The 13,549-nt window shown below is 41.3% G+C and overlaps 1 protein-coding gene across 2 annotated transcripts in view; it reads left to right on the top strand.

Moving 5' to 3' along the window:
• Sv2b (synaptic vesicle glycoprotein 2B) overlaps window positions 1-13,549 on the top strand; it is a 257,782-nt gene that overhangs the window by 25,223 nt on the left and 219,010 nt on the right. Inside the window, exon 2 of one of the 2 annotated variants that reach the window (XM_046436683.2) lies at window positions 1,081-1,138. The exons of the other annotated variant lie outside the window; for it this stretch is intronic. The gene's annotated coding sequence lies outside the window, so the exon portion shown is untranslated. The remainder of the gene's footprint in view (window positions 1-1,080; window positions 1,139-13,549) is intronic. 2 annotated transcript variants of the gene reach the window in all.

Below are 13,549 nucleotides of genomic sequence, written 5' to 3'. Positions count from 1 at the left end.
GAAATGAGCTATTTGAAGTGGGACCAATAAAGGCAGGGATAAGGTGACAATTGAGACAGGATGGAAACGACCCAAATATGTCTCTGTGTGTGTGTGTGTCTTTTTTTTTTTGGTACTGGGGATTGAATCCAGGAACACTTTACCACTGAGCTACATCACTAGCCTTTTTATTTTTTATTTTGAGACAGAGTCTCACTAAATTGCCCAAGATGGTCTTGAACTTGCAATCTCGCCTCAGCCTCCAAGTAGCTGAAACTATAGGCATGTTTCACCACCCATAGCCCAACCCAAATATTGTCTGCATTTGCCTGCCCCCTTTTGTACTGGGGATTGAACCCAGGGGCACTTAACTACTAAGTTATACCCCCAGCCGTTTTAATTTTTTATTTTTATTTTTATTTTGAGAGAGGGCCTCCCTAAGTTGCTGAGGCTGGCCTTGAACTTGTGATCCTCCTGCTTCAACCTCTTGAGTCACTGGTATTACAGGCTGGGTCCTTTTAATGAAAGGATAAACAACAACATAGCCCTTCAATGTCCTGTGATCATTACTGAACATTAAAAGCTGATACCTGTAATGTTGACTTAGAATCATCACGACAGAGTTAAACTTTTCTCTGTTTAAAATCATAAGATGGTATAGATTTTAGAAGGATTTTTAAGAATACAAAATAAACTTTAAACTAATAAAATTTGTGTACTTTAGGGAATTCATTTTACTTATTTGGGAATTTCACCTTGTCGCATGCTTCCTTCCTCGAGAAACTGATCAATGAGGCATCACTTTGACTTGTTTGAGGTCAGGAACCACACTCCACCCTGTTCTTATTTGAGCATACTTTAAGAATTTGGTGAATTGAGCTTCTCTGAAGGAACTGGGGGAAAATGGGGGAAACTCAATTGTTTTGTGATCATCATGCTGTTCACAACCTGGCCAATTATTGCTTCTATCTTCAAAGCCAAACATTCCCTGCTGATTTTCTGTATTGTTTATTCATCCCGCCCCCCTTTGGAGAAAATGAAATCTATGCCTTGGAGGGTAACCTTCCTGAGAACATTTGTTTCTTTGTTGTCTCTCCACAGAGCTGAACTCACCTGCTATCTCCCTCCAGGAACCAATCCTAATTACAGATCTTCAAGAGTTAAGTGAATTTCATCCCTTGTTACTTGCTATAAAAGTCATAGCTTTAAGGGTTGGCTTTTTATGGTCACTCATTAGGAAAGAAAGCCCTGTTGAATTCCCAGAGCTTGGTTCTTGGACTAGCAGTATCTGTATCACCTGGGAGTCTGTCAGAGATGCAATTTCTCAGGTACCACGGAGATCTATGGAATTAAAAGCACGAGGGATGGGGCCCAGGCATCTTGATTAACAACACTCCAGGTAATTCTGATGCCTGGTCAGGTTTGAGATCCGCTGCTCTAGAGTTCCAACCCAACTATTTCACCTCTTATTGCACCCTGGGAGGAGTTCAAGTTGTTCTCGGTTCAGAATATTTAGAATATAAATTGAGGAAGGTAATTAAGCTCACTAGAAATAGTCTCAGATAAACCTGGGTTAAATTCTGGCTCTGCCATTTATTACCTTTATGCCTTTGAACACAATATTAATATGCACTAAATATTGTGAACTATTTTGTGACTCAGTCTTTAATGCTTTTCTTGAAAGGCTGTCCTGAAAATGGAATAAGCTATTGTGAAAAAAATTACCTGGTATAATACTTGATGCATTAAAGGCTATGTGTTAAGTCTCTTGCTCTTCTTTATGATGTTAAGGCACCAGAGGTATTTGCATTTGGGAAAATGTGTCTTCCCATAAAAACAACATTTAGTGCTCAGAACCAAATACATCTATATAGTAATGTTACCATTACACTTAGGTGTACTATGGGTTAAAAATGAACTGAACAGGCTTTTGTGTGCTGGCCTGGGAACTTCATTATCCATTTAGTTCTTCACTTAGTCATGCCTTTAAAAGGCACAGTACAATTTTCCTATGGGGAAATATATTCCAAGTTCCCCACATGTAATTTACACATGACTTTTGTAACATGTTCTGTTTGTTCATTAGATATTTCTAGGCATATATTGTTTTGTTAATGTAATCCAGATAGTCACACTCAACGAGCCAGGGATTTGGAAACTCCACAAAATGAGCCTCTTTCCTTAAAACCAATAATACTCTTTGAAACTAAGCAAAACTGAGAGGAAAGCACAATTGCCACTTGTTTTTCAGTCTAATTAGAAAATGAAGAAGTCAGACATTAGGGAAACACTGGGCTAACTGAGCCATGGAAGAAAGTAGAAATCACAGTTTGGGAACCTGATTGGCTGGAAAGCCACAGTCATTGTTGGCAGGATAAATCCCCACAGAGCATCCTGATACCTCAGTCACCACATTATATGGTAGCATTGTTAATATAGTTCAAGTGGAAGACCCCCAGGTACTGGTAAATAAATTCACAAGTTGTGAGAAGAGACCTCACCTCTTGTTCAAAATCTATGATAAGCTTTCTCCTCCTTAAAATTCAGTCTGTAAGCAGATGTGTTTCCAAGGAAACTGCTAATCAACTTGAGGCAGAGTGGCATAGTGGGTGGGGATGGTGCCTGTGACACAGAATACCTAAGTGACCCTGGCCTTCCTTGTCACATGTAATCTGAACGTGTACCAGTCATGCAAGCTTTTTCAGTTTATATTTGGGTATGGCGTATGTAGACAGAAAATAAAATGAAACCCTAGAAAGACATCAAGTTGACCTTTTAAAAAAATTTGTAAAGGACTCTTTTGGATGAATGAGTAGGGAGCACATATAGATGGGATGGATGGGAGAGATCTTTCCAGCCAGCGTTTAACCCAGGAGTTCTCTACTTTCTACCTATAGCTGGAGAAGGTGTTCACATACGCTGTTCACAGGTGGTTCTGTGGAGAGTATTTGTGTAGAGCTTTTCAGCAGGTTGTGTGAAAAAAATTAGCTACAGCAATTGAAATACTGTCGAAGAACCTGAACTTGAAAAACTGTCACCACAAGGTCATACTGACGTGAGCATAGTTAACAGTAAAGTGATAGTTGCCCCGTCACTCATGACTGCCCTTTGGTCTTCTGGCAGGTTTGGTTTCTGAAGGAATAAAGGGAAGCAGTGTGTGGGGCACTACGAGTGAGTATGCACACCACACCAGTGCACACTGTCCCCCAAGTGGGGATGGAGTAACCCTTTGCACACTGAATTCAAAGTGAAAGGACCCACTGCCGCCTTCTTTCAGTTGAATCCCAGAACTTTGGTACCAGGGTTCTTACTTACAGGCAGGAGGTTGGCAGGCTGTTCTTTGTGAAATCCATCAGCCCCAGAGAAAAGACCTAAGTATATTGACTTCAGGGTTTTACTACAGCAGACCATCTATACATGCCTACAGTGAAGTTCAGAGTCAACAAGGCTTATTATATTTTGAGAGCTTCCAAGCAGAGTTTCTTTACTACTGGTTATTATGAATAGATGGCCAAGAAGTTCTAGGTATCTGAGAAAAGTCTCTAACATGATAGGTTGAGATAAAAATAGCAAATAAAAAACAGCTCACGCCGCCCCCTCCCCCTGCGCCGGCAAAGTAGAGGGAACTGTGACCACGCACAGAGCAGGCCCAGCGGCCTGCTGAGAGGCAGAGCCGCCCCCTCCCCCTGCACCGGCAAGGTAGAGGGAACTGTGACCACGCACAGAGCAGGCCCAGCGGCCTGCTAAGGGGCAGAACCGCCCCCCACCCCCCGCGCCTGCCAGGTAGGTGGAACTGTGACCACGGACAGAAAAGGCCCAGTGGCCCGCGGTGGGACAGAGCTTCCAATCACTCCTGCAAGGTAGGCGGGCCTGCGACCCACCAGCAGAAGAGGAGCAGCGACCTGCTGAGAGGCAGAGCTGCCCCCTCCCCCTGCACTGGCAAGGTAGAGGGAACTGTGACCACGCACAGAGCAGGCCCAGCGGCCTGCTGAGGGGCAGAGCCACCCCCCACCCCCCGCGCCTGCCAGGTGACCACCGACAGAAAAGGCCCAGTGGCCCGCGGTGGGACAGAGCTTCCAATCACTCCTGCAAGGTAGGCGGGCCTGCGACCCACCGGCAGAATAGGAGCAGCGTCCTGCTGAGAGGCTGAGCCGCCCCCTCCCCCTGCGCCGGCAAAGTAGAGGGAACTGTGACCACGCACAGAGCAGGCCCAGCGGCCTGCTGAGGGGCAGAGCTGCCCCCCACCACCCGCGCCTGCCAGGTAGGTGGAACTGTGACCACGGACAGAAAAGGCCCAGGGGCCCGCGGCAGGACAGAGCTTCCAATCACTCCTGCAAGGTAGGCGGGCCTGTGACCCTCTGGCAGAAGAGGAGCAGCGGCCTGCTGAGAGGCTGAGCCGCCCCCTCCCCCTGTGCCGGCAAAGTAGAGGGAACTGTGACCATGCACGGAGCAGGCCCAGCGGCCTGCTGAGGGGCAGAGCCGCCCCACACCCCCCGCGTCTGCCAGGTAGGGGAACTGTGACCACCGACAGAAAAGGCCCAGTGGCCTGCGGCGGGACAGAGCTTCCAATCACTCCTGCAAGGTAGGCGGGCCTGCAACCCACCGGCAGAAGAGGAGCAGCGACCTGCTGAGAGGCAGAGCCGCCCCCTCCCCCCAGCGCCTGCAAGGTAGACGGAACTGTGACCACCATCAGAGCAGGCCAGACCTGCAACCAAGAGACAGAACAGGCCCAGTGGCCTGAGGAAGGGTAGAGCCGCCCCCCCCGCGCCTGCAAGGTAGGCGCACCTGCGACCCATTGGCAGTACAGCCCCAGAGGCCTGCAGAGGGGCAGTGCCGCTGCCTGCGCCTGCAGAGTAGACAGAACTGTGACCACCGACAGAACAAGCCTAGCGGCCCGCAGAGGGACAGAGCCGCCGCCCGCTCCTGCGAGGGAGACTTTGCAACTATACAAGACCAATATAAATATATAGGGGGAAAATTCCATAGCACAACAGTTTCACCAAGTAGAAAGGAACGCGAACAGTATGAAGAGACAAGGAAAGAAAGGACCACAAGCATTGCAGGTCAACTCAACGTTAGAAGAGGTAATAGCTGCAGCAGATGGAATGTCAGATAAAGAATTCAGGATATACATGCTTCAGATGATCTGGAGTCTCAAGGAAGACATCAGACAGCAAAATCAGACAATGAAAGATCACTTCAACAATGAACTACATAAACAAATCCAAGAAGCAAAAGATCAACTATACAGGGAAATAGAGGTTATAAAAAACAAACAAACAGAAATCCTAGAAATGCAGGAAGCAATAAGCCAACTTAAAAACTCAATTGAGAATACTACCAGCAGAGTAGAACACTTAGAAGACAGAACATCAGACAATGAAGATAAAGTATTTCAACTTGAAAAGAACATAGACAGCTCAGCAAGACTGTTAAGAAACCATGAGCAGAACATCCAAGAAATATGGGATAACATCAAGAGACCAAATTTAAGAGTCATTGGGATACAGGAAGGGACAGAGTTTCAAACCAAAGGAATGAGCAATCTATTCAATGAAATAATACGAGAAAACTTCCCAGACTTGAAGAATGAGACAGAACCCCAAATCCTAGAAGCCTACAGGACGCCGAATGTGCAAAATCATAAGAGACCCACACCTAGACACATTATAATGAAGATGCCCAACATACAGAATAAGGAGAGAATTTTAAAAGCTACAAGAGAAAGGAAGCAGATCACATTTAGGGGTAAGCCAATCAGGATAACAGCTGATCTTTCAACACAGACTGTGAAAGCTAGAAGATCCTGGAATAACATATTTCAAACACTGAAAGAAAATGGGTTCCAACCAAGAATTGTGTTTCCAGCGAAATTAAGCTTCAGGATGGAAGATGAAATTAAAACCTTCCACGATAAACAAAAGTTAAAAGAATTTGCAGCTAGAAAACCATCTCTTCAAAACATCCTTGGCAAAACATTACAGGAAGAGGAAATGGAAAATAACAATGAAAACCAACAGTGGGAGGTAGGACACTAAAGGGGGGAAAATAATCAAAGAGGAAAACAAACCATGTTTAGTAACATAAATAAACAAATATGGCTGGAAGAACAACCCATATCTCAATAATAACCCTAAATGTTAATGGCTTAAACTCACCAATCAAGAGACACAGGCTAGTAGAATGGATCACAAAACAAGACCCAACAATATGCTGCCTACAGGAGACGCATTTGATAGGAAAAGACATACATAGGCTGAAGGTGAAAGGTTGGGAAAAATCATATCACTCATATGGACTTCGGAAACAAGCAGGAGTATCCATACTCATATCAAATAAAATAGATTTCAAGCCAAAGTTAATCAAAAGGGATAAAGAGGGACACTACATACTGCTCAAGGGAACCATACACCAACAAGACATAACAATCATAAATATATATGCCCCAAACAATGGTGCAGCTATGTTCATCAAACAAACTCTTCTCAAGTTCAAGAGTCTAATAGACCACCATACAATAATCATGGGAGACTTCAACACACCTCTATCACCACTGGACAGATCTTCCAAACAAAAGTTGAATAAGGAAACTATAGAACTCAATAACACAATTAATAACCTAGACTTAATTGACATATATAGAATATACCACCCAACATCAAGCAGTTACACTTTTTTCTCAGCAGCACATGGATCCTTCTCAAAAATAGACCATATATTATGTCACAGGGAAACTCTTAGACAATATAAAGGAGTAGAGATAATACCATGCATCCTATCTGATCATAATGGAATGGAACTGAAAATCAATGATAAAAGAAGGAAGGGAAAAGAATACATCACTTGGAGAATGAACAATAGGTTACTGAACGATCAATGGGTTATAGAAGATATCAAGGAAGAAATTAAAAAATTCTTAGAGATTAATGAAAACACAGACACAACATATCGGAATCTATGGGACACATTGAAAGCAGTTCTAAGAGGAAAATTCATTGCTTGGAGTTCATTCCTTAAAAAAAGAAAAAACCAACAAATAAATGATCTCATACTTCATCTCAAAATCCTAGAAAAAGAAGAGCAAAACAACAGCAAAAGAAGTAGAAGGCAAGAAATAATTAAAATCAGAGCTGAAATTAATGAAATCGAAACAAAAGAAACAATTGAAAAAATTGACAAAACTAAAAGTTGGTTCTTTGAAAAAATAAACAAAATCGACAGACCCTTAGCCATGCTAGCGAAGAGAAGAAGAGAGAGAACTCAAATTACTAACATACGGGATGAAAGAGGCAATATCACAACAGACACTTCAGAAATACAGAAGATAATCAAAAATTATTTTGAATCCTTATACTCCAATAAATTAGAAGATAGTGAAGGCATAGATAAATTTCTTAAGTCATATGATCTGCCCAGATTGAGTCAGGAGGATATAGACAACCTAAACAGACCAATATCAATTGAGGAAATAGAAGAAACCATCAAAAGACTACCAACTAAGAAAAGCCCAGGACCGGATGGGTATACAGCAGAGTTTTACAAAACCTTTAAAGAGGAACTAATACCAATACTTTTCAAGCTACTTCGGGAAATAGAAAAAGAGGGAGAACTTCCAAATTCATTCTACGAGGCCAACATCACCCTGATACCTAAACCAGACAAAGACACTTCAAAGAAAGAAAACTACAGACCAATATCTCTAATGAACCTAGATGCAAAAATCCTCAATAAAATTCTGGCCACTCGGATACAAAAACTTATCAAAAAAATTGTGCACCATGATCAAGTAGGATTCATCCCTGGGATGCAAGGCTGGTTCAATATACGGAAATCAATAAATGTTATTCACCACATCAATAGACTTAAAAATAAGAATCATATGATCATCTCGATAGATGCGGAAAAAGCATTTGACAAAGTACAGCATCCCTTTATGTTCAAAACTCTAGAAAAACTAGGGATAACAGGAACATACCTCAATATTGTAAAAGCAATCTATGCTAAGCCTCAGGCTAGCATCATTCTGAATGGAGAAAAATTGAAGGCATTCCCTCTAAAATCTGGAACAAGACAGGGATGCCCTCTCTCACCACTTCTGTTCAACATAGTTCTCGAAACACTGGCCAGAGCAATTAGACAGACGAAAGAAATTAAAGGCATCAAAATAGGAAAAGAAGAACTTAAATGATCACTGTTTGCAGATGACATGATTCTATACCTAGCAGACCCAAAAGGGTCTACAAAGAAACTATTAGAGCTAATAAATGAATTCAGCAAAGTGGCAGGATATAAAATCAACACGCATAAATCAAAGGCATTCCTGTATATCAGCGACAAATCCTCTGAAATGGAAATGAGGACAACCACTCCATTCACAATATCTTCAAAAAAAATAAAATACTTGGGAATCAACCTAACAAAAGAGGTGAAAGACTTATACAATGAAAACTACAGAACCCTAAAGAGAGAAATAGAAGAAGATCTTAGAAGATGGAAAAATATACCCTGTTCATGGATAGGCAGAACTAACATCATCAAAATGGCGATATTACCAAAAGTTCTCTATAGGTTTAATGCAATGCCAATCAAAATCCCAACGGCATTTCTTGTAGAAATAGAGAAAGCAATCATGAAATTCATATGGAAAAACAAAAGACCCAGAATAGCAAAAACAATGCTAAGCAGGAAGTGTGAATCAGGCGGTATAGCGATACCAGACTTCAAACTATACTACAGAGCAATAGTAACAAAAACAGCATGGTACTGGTACCAAAACAGGCGGGTGGACCAATGGTACAGAATAGAGGACACAGAAACCAATCCACAAAACTACAACTACCTTATATTTGATAAAGGGGCTAAAAGCATGCAATGGAGGAAGGATAGCATCTTCAACAAATGGTGCTGGGAAAACTGGAAATCCATATGCAACAAAATGAAACTGAATCCCTTTCTCTCGCCATGCACAAAAGTTAATTCAAAATGGATCAAGGAGCTTGATATCAAATCAGAGACACGCCGTCTGATAGAAGAAAAAGTTGGCTACGATCTACATACTGTGGGGTCGGGCTCCAAATTTCTCAATAGGACACCCATAGCACAAAAGCTAATAACTAGAATCAACAACTGGGACTTACTCAAACTAAAAAGTTTTTTCTCAGCAAAAGATACAATAAGAGAGGTAAATAGAGAGCCTACATCCTGGGAACAAATCTTTACTCCTCACACTTCAGATAGAGCCCTAATATCCAGAGTATACAAAGAACTCAAAAAATTAGACAATAAGAGAACAAACAACCCAATCAACAAATGGGCCAAGGACCTGAACAGACACTTCTCAGAGGAGGACATACAATCAATCAACAAGTACATGAAAAAATGCTCACCATCTCTAGCAGTCAGAGAAATGCAAATCAAAACCACCCTAAGATACCATCTCACTCCAGTTAGATTGGCAGCCATTATGAAGTCAAACAACAACAAGTGCTGGCGAGGATGTGGGGAAAAGGGTACACTTGTACATTGCTGGTGGGACTGCAAATTGGTGCAGCCAATTTGGAAAGCAGTATGGAGATTTCTTGGAAAGCTGGGAATGGAGCCACCATTTGACCCAGCTATTCCCCTTCTCGGTCTATTCCCTAAAGACCTAAAAAGAGCATGCTACAGGGACACTGCTACATCGATGTTCATAGCAGCACAATTCACAATAGCTAGACTGTGGAACCAACCTAGATGCCCTTCTATGGATGAATGGATAAAAAAAATGTGGCATTTATACACAATGGAGTATTACTCTGCATTAAAAAATGACAAAATCATAGAATTTACAGGGAAATGGATGGCATTAGAGCAGATTATGCTAAGTGAAGCTAGCCAATCCCTAAAAAACAAATGCCAAATGTCTTCTTTGATATAAGGAGAGTAACTAAGAACAGAGTAGGGTCGAAGAGCATGAGAAGAAGATTAACATTAAACAGGGATGAGAGGTGGGAGGGAAAGGGAGAGAGAAGGGAAAATGCATGGAAATGGAAGGAGACCCTCAGAGTTATACAAAAGTACATACAAGAGGAAGTGAGGGGAAGGGGAAAAATAATATAAGGGGGACAAATGAATGTCAGTAGAGGGAGCAGAGAGAGAAGAGGGGAGGGGAGGGGAGGGGAGGGGAGGGGGGATAGTAGAGGATAGGAAAGGCAGCAGAATACAACAGACACTAGTATGGCAATATGTAAATCAATGGATGTGTAACTGATGTGATTCTGCAATCTGTATATGGGGTAAAAATGGGAGCTCATAACCCACTTGAATCAAATTGTGAAATATGATATATCAAGAACTATGTAATGTTTTGAACAGCCAACAATAAAAAAAAAAAATAAAAAAATAAAAAGTATTGTTCAAAAAAAAAAAAAAAAAAAACAGCTCAGACAGCATAGAGACAAAGAGGGAAGAAAAAGTTACAAAAAGAAACTCAGAGGGAAATGAGAGGACACTGCATCTATGCAAAAAAAAAAAATAAGATGCTATAAAAAGAAGTATTCAGAAGACAAAAATGTGCTTCTGGAAATTAAAAACATGATACTGGGGGCTGGGGATATAGCTCAGTTGGTAGAGTGCTCGCATGCACAATCCCTAGCACCACACACACACACAAATGACACTGTTTTTATATTAACAAATGATATTAAAAACTCAGTAGAAGAAAAGAAAGCCATCTAGAAAGTAAAATAAAAAATATAGAAAAGGAAACTAGGATAAAAATATAAGAAAGCAAAAAGATAAGTTACTGTTGAGATTCAATATCTGAATAATCTCAATTTCCAGAATGAGAGAACAGACAAAACAGGGGAAATCATTAAAGAAACAATTTAAGAAATTTTTTTCTGAATGGAAGAAGTATATGAGCTGCCGGATTTGAAGAGTCTGTTGAACGAATAGTAAAATGGAAAATTGGGGCTGGGCATGGTGGCACACGTGTGTAATTCCAGCAGCTCAGAAGGCTGAGGAGGATTGTGAGTGCAAAGCCAGCCTCAGCAAGACCCTGTCTCTAAATAAAATACAAAAAGGGGATGAAGATGTGGCTCAGTGTTGAAGTACCCTGGGTTCAATTCCCAGTACCAAAAAAAAAAAAAATAAAGACAGACTTATAACAAGGTGCATATTATGAAATTTCAGAAAACTGGGAAAAATATAATGTTACTATAAACTATATAATATTTATATTATATATTTATAAATATAATATAAATAATGTTACTATAAACTACTATAAATATAGTAGTTTATTACTACTATATTAGGGGAGAAAAATGCCAAGAATATAGAGGGAAAAATGTCCTTGGGTTTTAAAATAGCAACACGGAAAGCAAGAAGATAATAGGGATTTTAAAATTCTGAAAGAAAATTATTCTCATCCTAGAGTTCTACACCCAAACTATCCTTCTGGTTGAAAGTTGGCAAATTATAATTTCAGGCATGTAAAATTTCAAACAATGTCTCATGCAAACTTCCTTAAGAGTCTCATCAATCAGTATGGACCCCACCAAATGAAAGAACAAACCATGAAAGAAGACCATATGGGACAAAAGAATCAGGAAATTCAGTTAGGGAATGTGAGAAAGGGTCTGCCTGGAGGATGAGAAGATCCCAGAGTGGGAGCTTCTTGTACTGTGGCCAGCCGTGGGGAGGGGCCTACAGACAGGCTGAATGCTGTCATCAACGACTTCCTTGGGGACTGTTACTTTGGTTTTAACTTGAAGACAGTGTATCTGGGTTTCATATTATTTTCTTAATTTGGCTGGAATTGACCATCTATTGATGAATTTCTTCCTTCTTTTCTACTCAGATCTGCTGAGGACATTCATGCTACCCCATGTCATTTTTGTGTTTTTGTTTACTTCTGAGGGCTAGAGGGTGAGGGTGAAGGCCAATGTGGAATTAGAAGTATGAAGTACTGAGTGCATTGAGAATGTTAGGCATTGCTTGTTGAACAAACGGTTTTCCTGCCTGATGCCCCAGCTGTAGCAAGCTCTCTGTTTGGGGGGACTCACTGACTTTTCTTGGCCCTATGAAGCTGAAACGAGACTGTGACCTGGCAATGAGCTCCTGTTCAGCTTTTTTCATCTAAAGTTGGTGACATTGGGCTGGGGTATAGCTCAGTGATAGAGTGCCTGGCTAGCATGCAGAAGGCCCTGGGTTGAATCCCCAGCACCACCACCACCACCACCACCACACACACACACACACATACACACACACACACACACACACGCTGGTTTTGCTTGTTCCACACATGACTAGGGTTGTGCTGGTTACTGAGTCTTTTTTTAATTTTAATTTTTGTTGTTGTTGTTGTGGCAATGGGGATTGAACTCAGGGCCTCAGGCATGCCAGGCAAGTGCTCTACCATTAAGCTGCACTCCCAGCCCTTTTATTTTTATTTTGAGACAGGGTCTCACTAAGTTGGCCAGGCTGGCCTTGAACTTGGGATCCTCTTGACTCAACCTGTAGAGCAGCTGGGATTACAGGTGTGCACCAGCATGCCTTCTACAAAATGAAACAACATATTGTTTAGGGTTATGTGCATTTGTGCTACAGTTATTTATTTATTTTTTTTAAACCCAAGGGAGTGAGGGAGAGCAGGATGTAATTATAGAGGGGCACATAGTGGAATTTAAAGTGATTTGTGACGTATTTCTTAACCTAGCTGGTGGGTACATTATTATTTATTATTTAAAGTATATGTATATGTTTTATAAACTCTCTTCTATGTATCATTTATATTATAATAAAATGTTTGAGATAGAAATGGATCTAAAATTGCCCAGTAGATGGGGATTCCTGGGGCAGATGTTTGAGTGATGTCAAGCCCCAGGTGGAAGACCTAAGGTAGAATTATTTTGATTCTGTTAGAGGAGGAACCTCCTCATTACTTAAGCATTAAATTCTCCTAGGAAGCTCTTTTCTGACTTGCAGGGGCCTGTTCCTCAGTGTTGAGTCATGGGAAACATCAAGAAAGCTGTGGTTAGTTCTTTACCAACTGCCGGGCTGCTCTAATGTTCTCTGTCTTAATTCAGATATTACTGGGGAGAAAGCCCCTAATTATAGTCAGTTACTGACTCATAACCATACTTTGCTCATGGTTATTTCCTCTAAGAAAAAATACGTGGTATTTTTACCTAATGGGTGTGTGCATGTGTGTTATTTATTATCTCACCAGAATGTCTTTATATGACCTCTAGCTGTAGGTTTGAGGCTTCCTAGGAGCTCTTGAAGTTAGCTCCAGCTGTGTACATGGCTGTTAGATTGCTTTAGTAGACACACCCAGCCATGTGGGTGTGGCCTTGAAATACCCAGCTCTTTGGGGTGTTATTTCACACTATGATTGATAGTAACTGAGCAGAGTCTGGCAGCTGACCTCTTCCTTTGAACCAGTCAGGACTCCTTAGGTTACAAGTATCAGAAACCTAATTCATGGATTTAAACACAAAGATTTATAAGCACACTTAACTGCATAGCACTGAAGGAGATTCAGGTATAGCTGGATCCAGATGTCCCAATGAAATTATTGGAA

The sequence above is a fragment of the Marmota monax genome, unplaced genomic scaffold (assembly GCF_021218885.2).
Source record: "Marmota monax isolate L192 unplaced genomic scaffold, Marmota_monax_Labrador192_F-V1.1 WCK01_AAM20220418_F8-fsc00005, whole genome shotgun sequence".
Classification (NCBI taxonomy): Eukaryota; Metazoa; Chordata; class Mammalia; order Rodentia; family Sciuridae; genus Marmota; species Marmota monax.
This window is presented reverse-complemented; position numbering and strand designations above follow the sequence as displayed.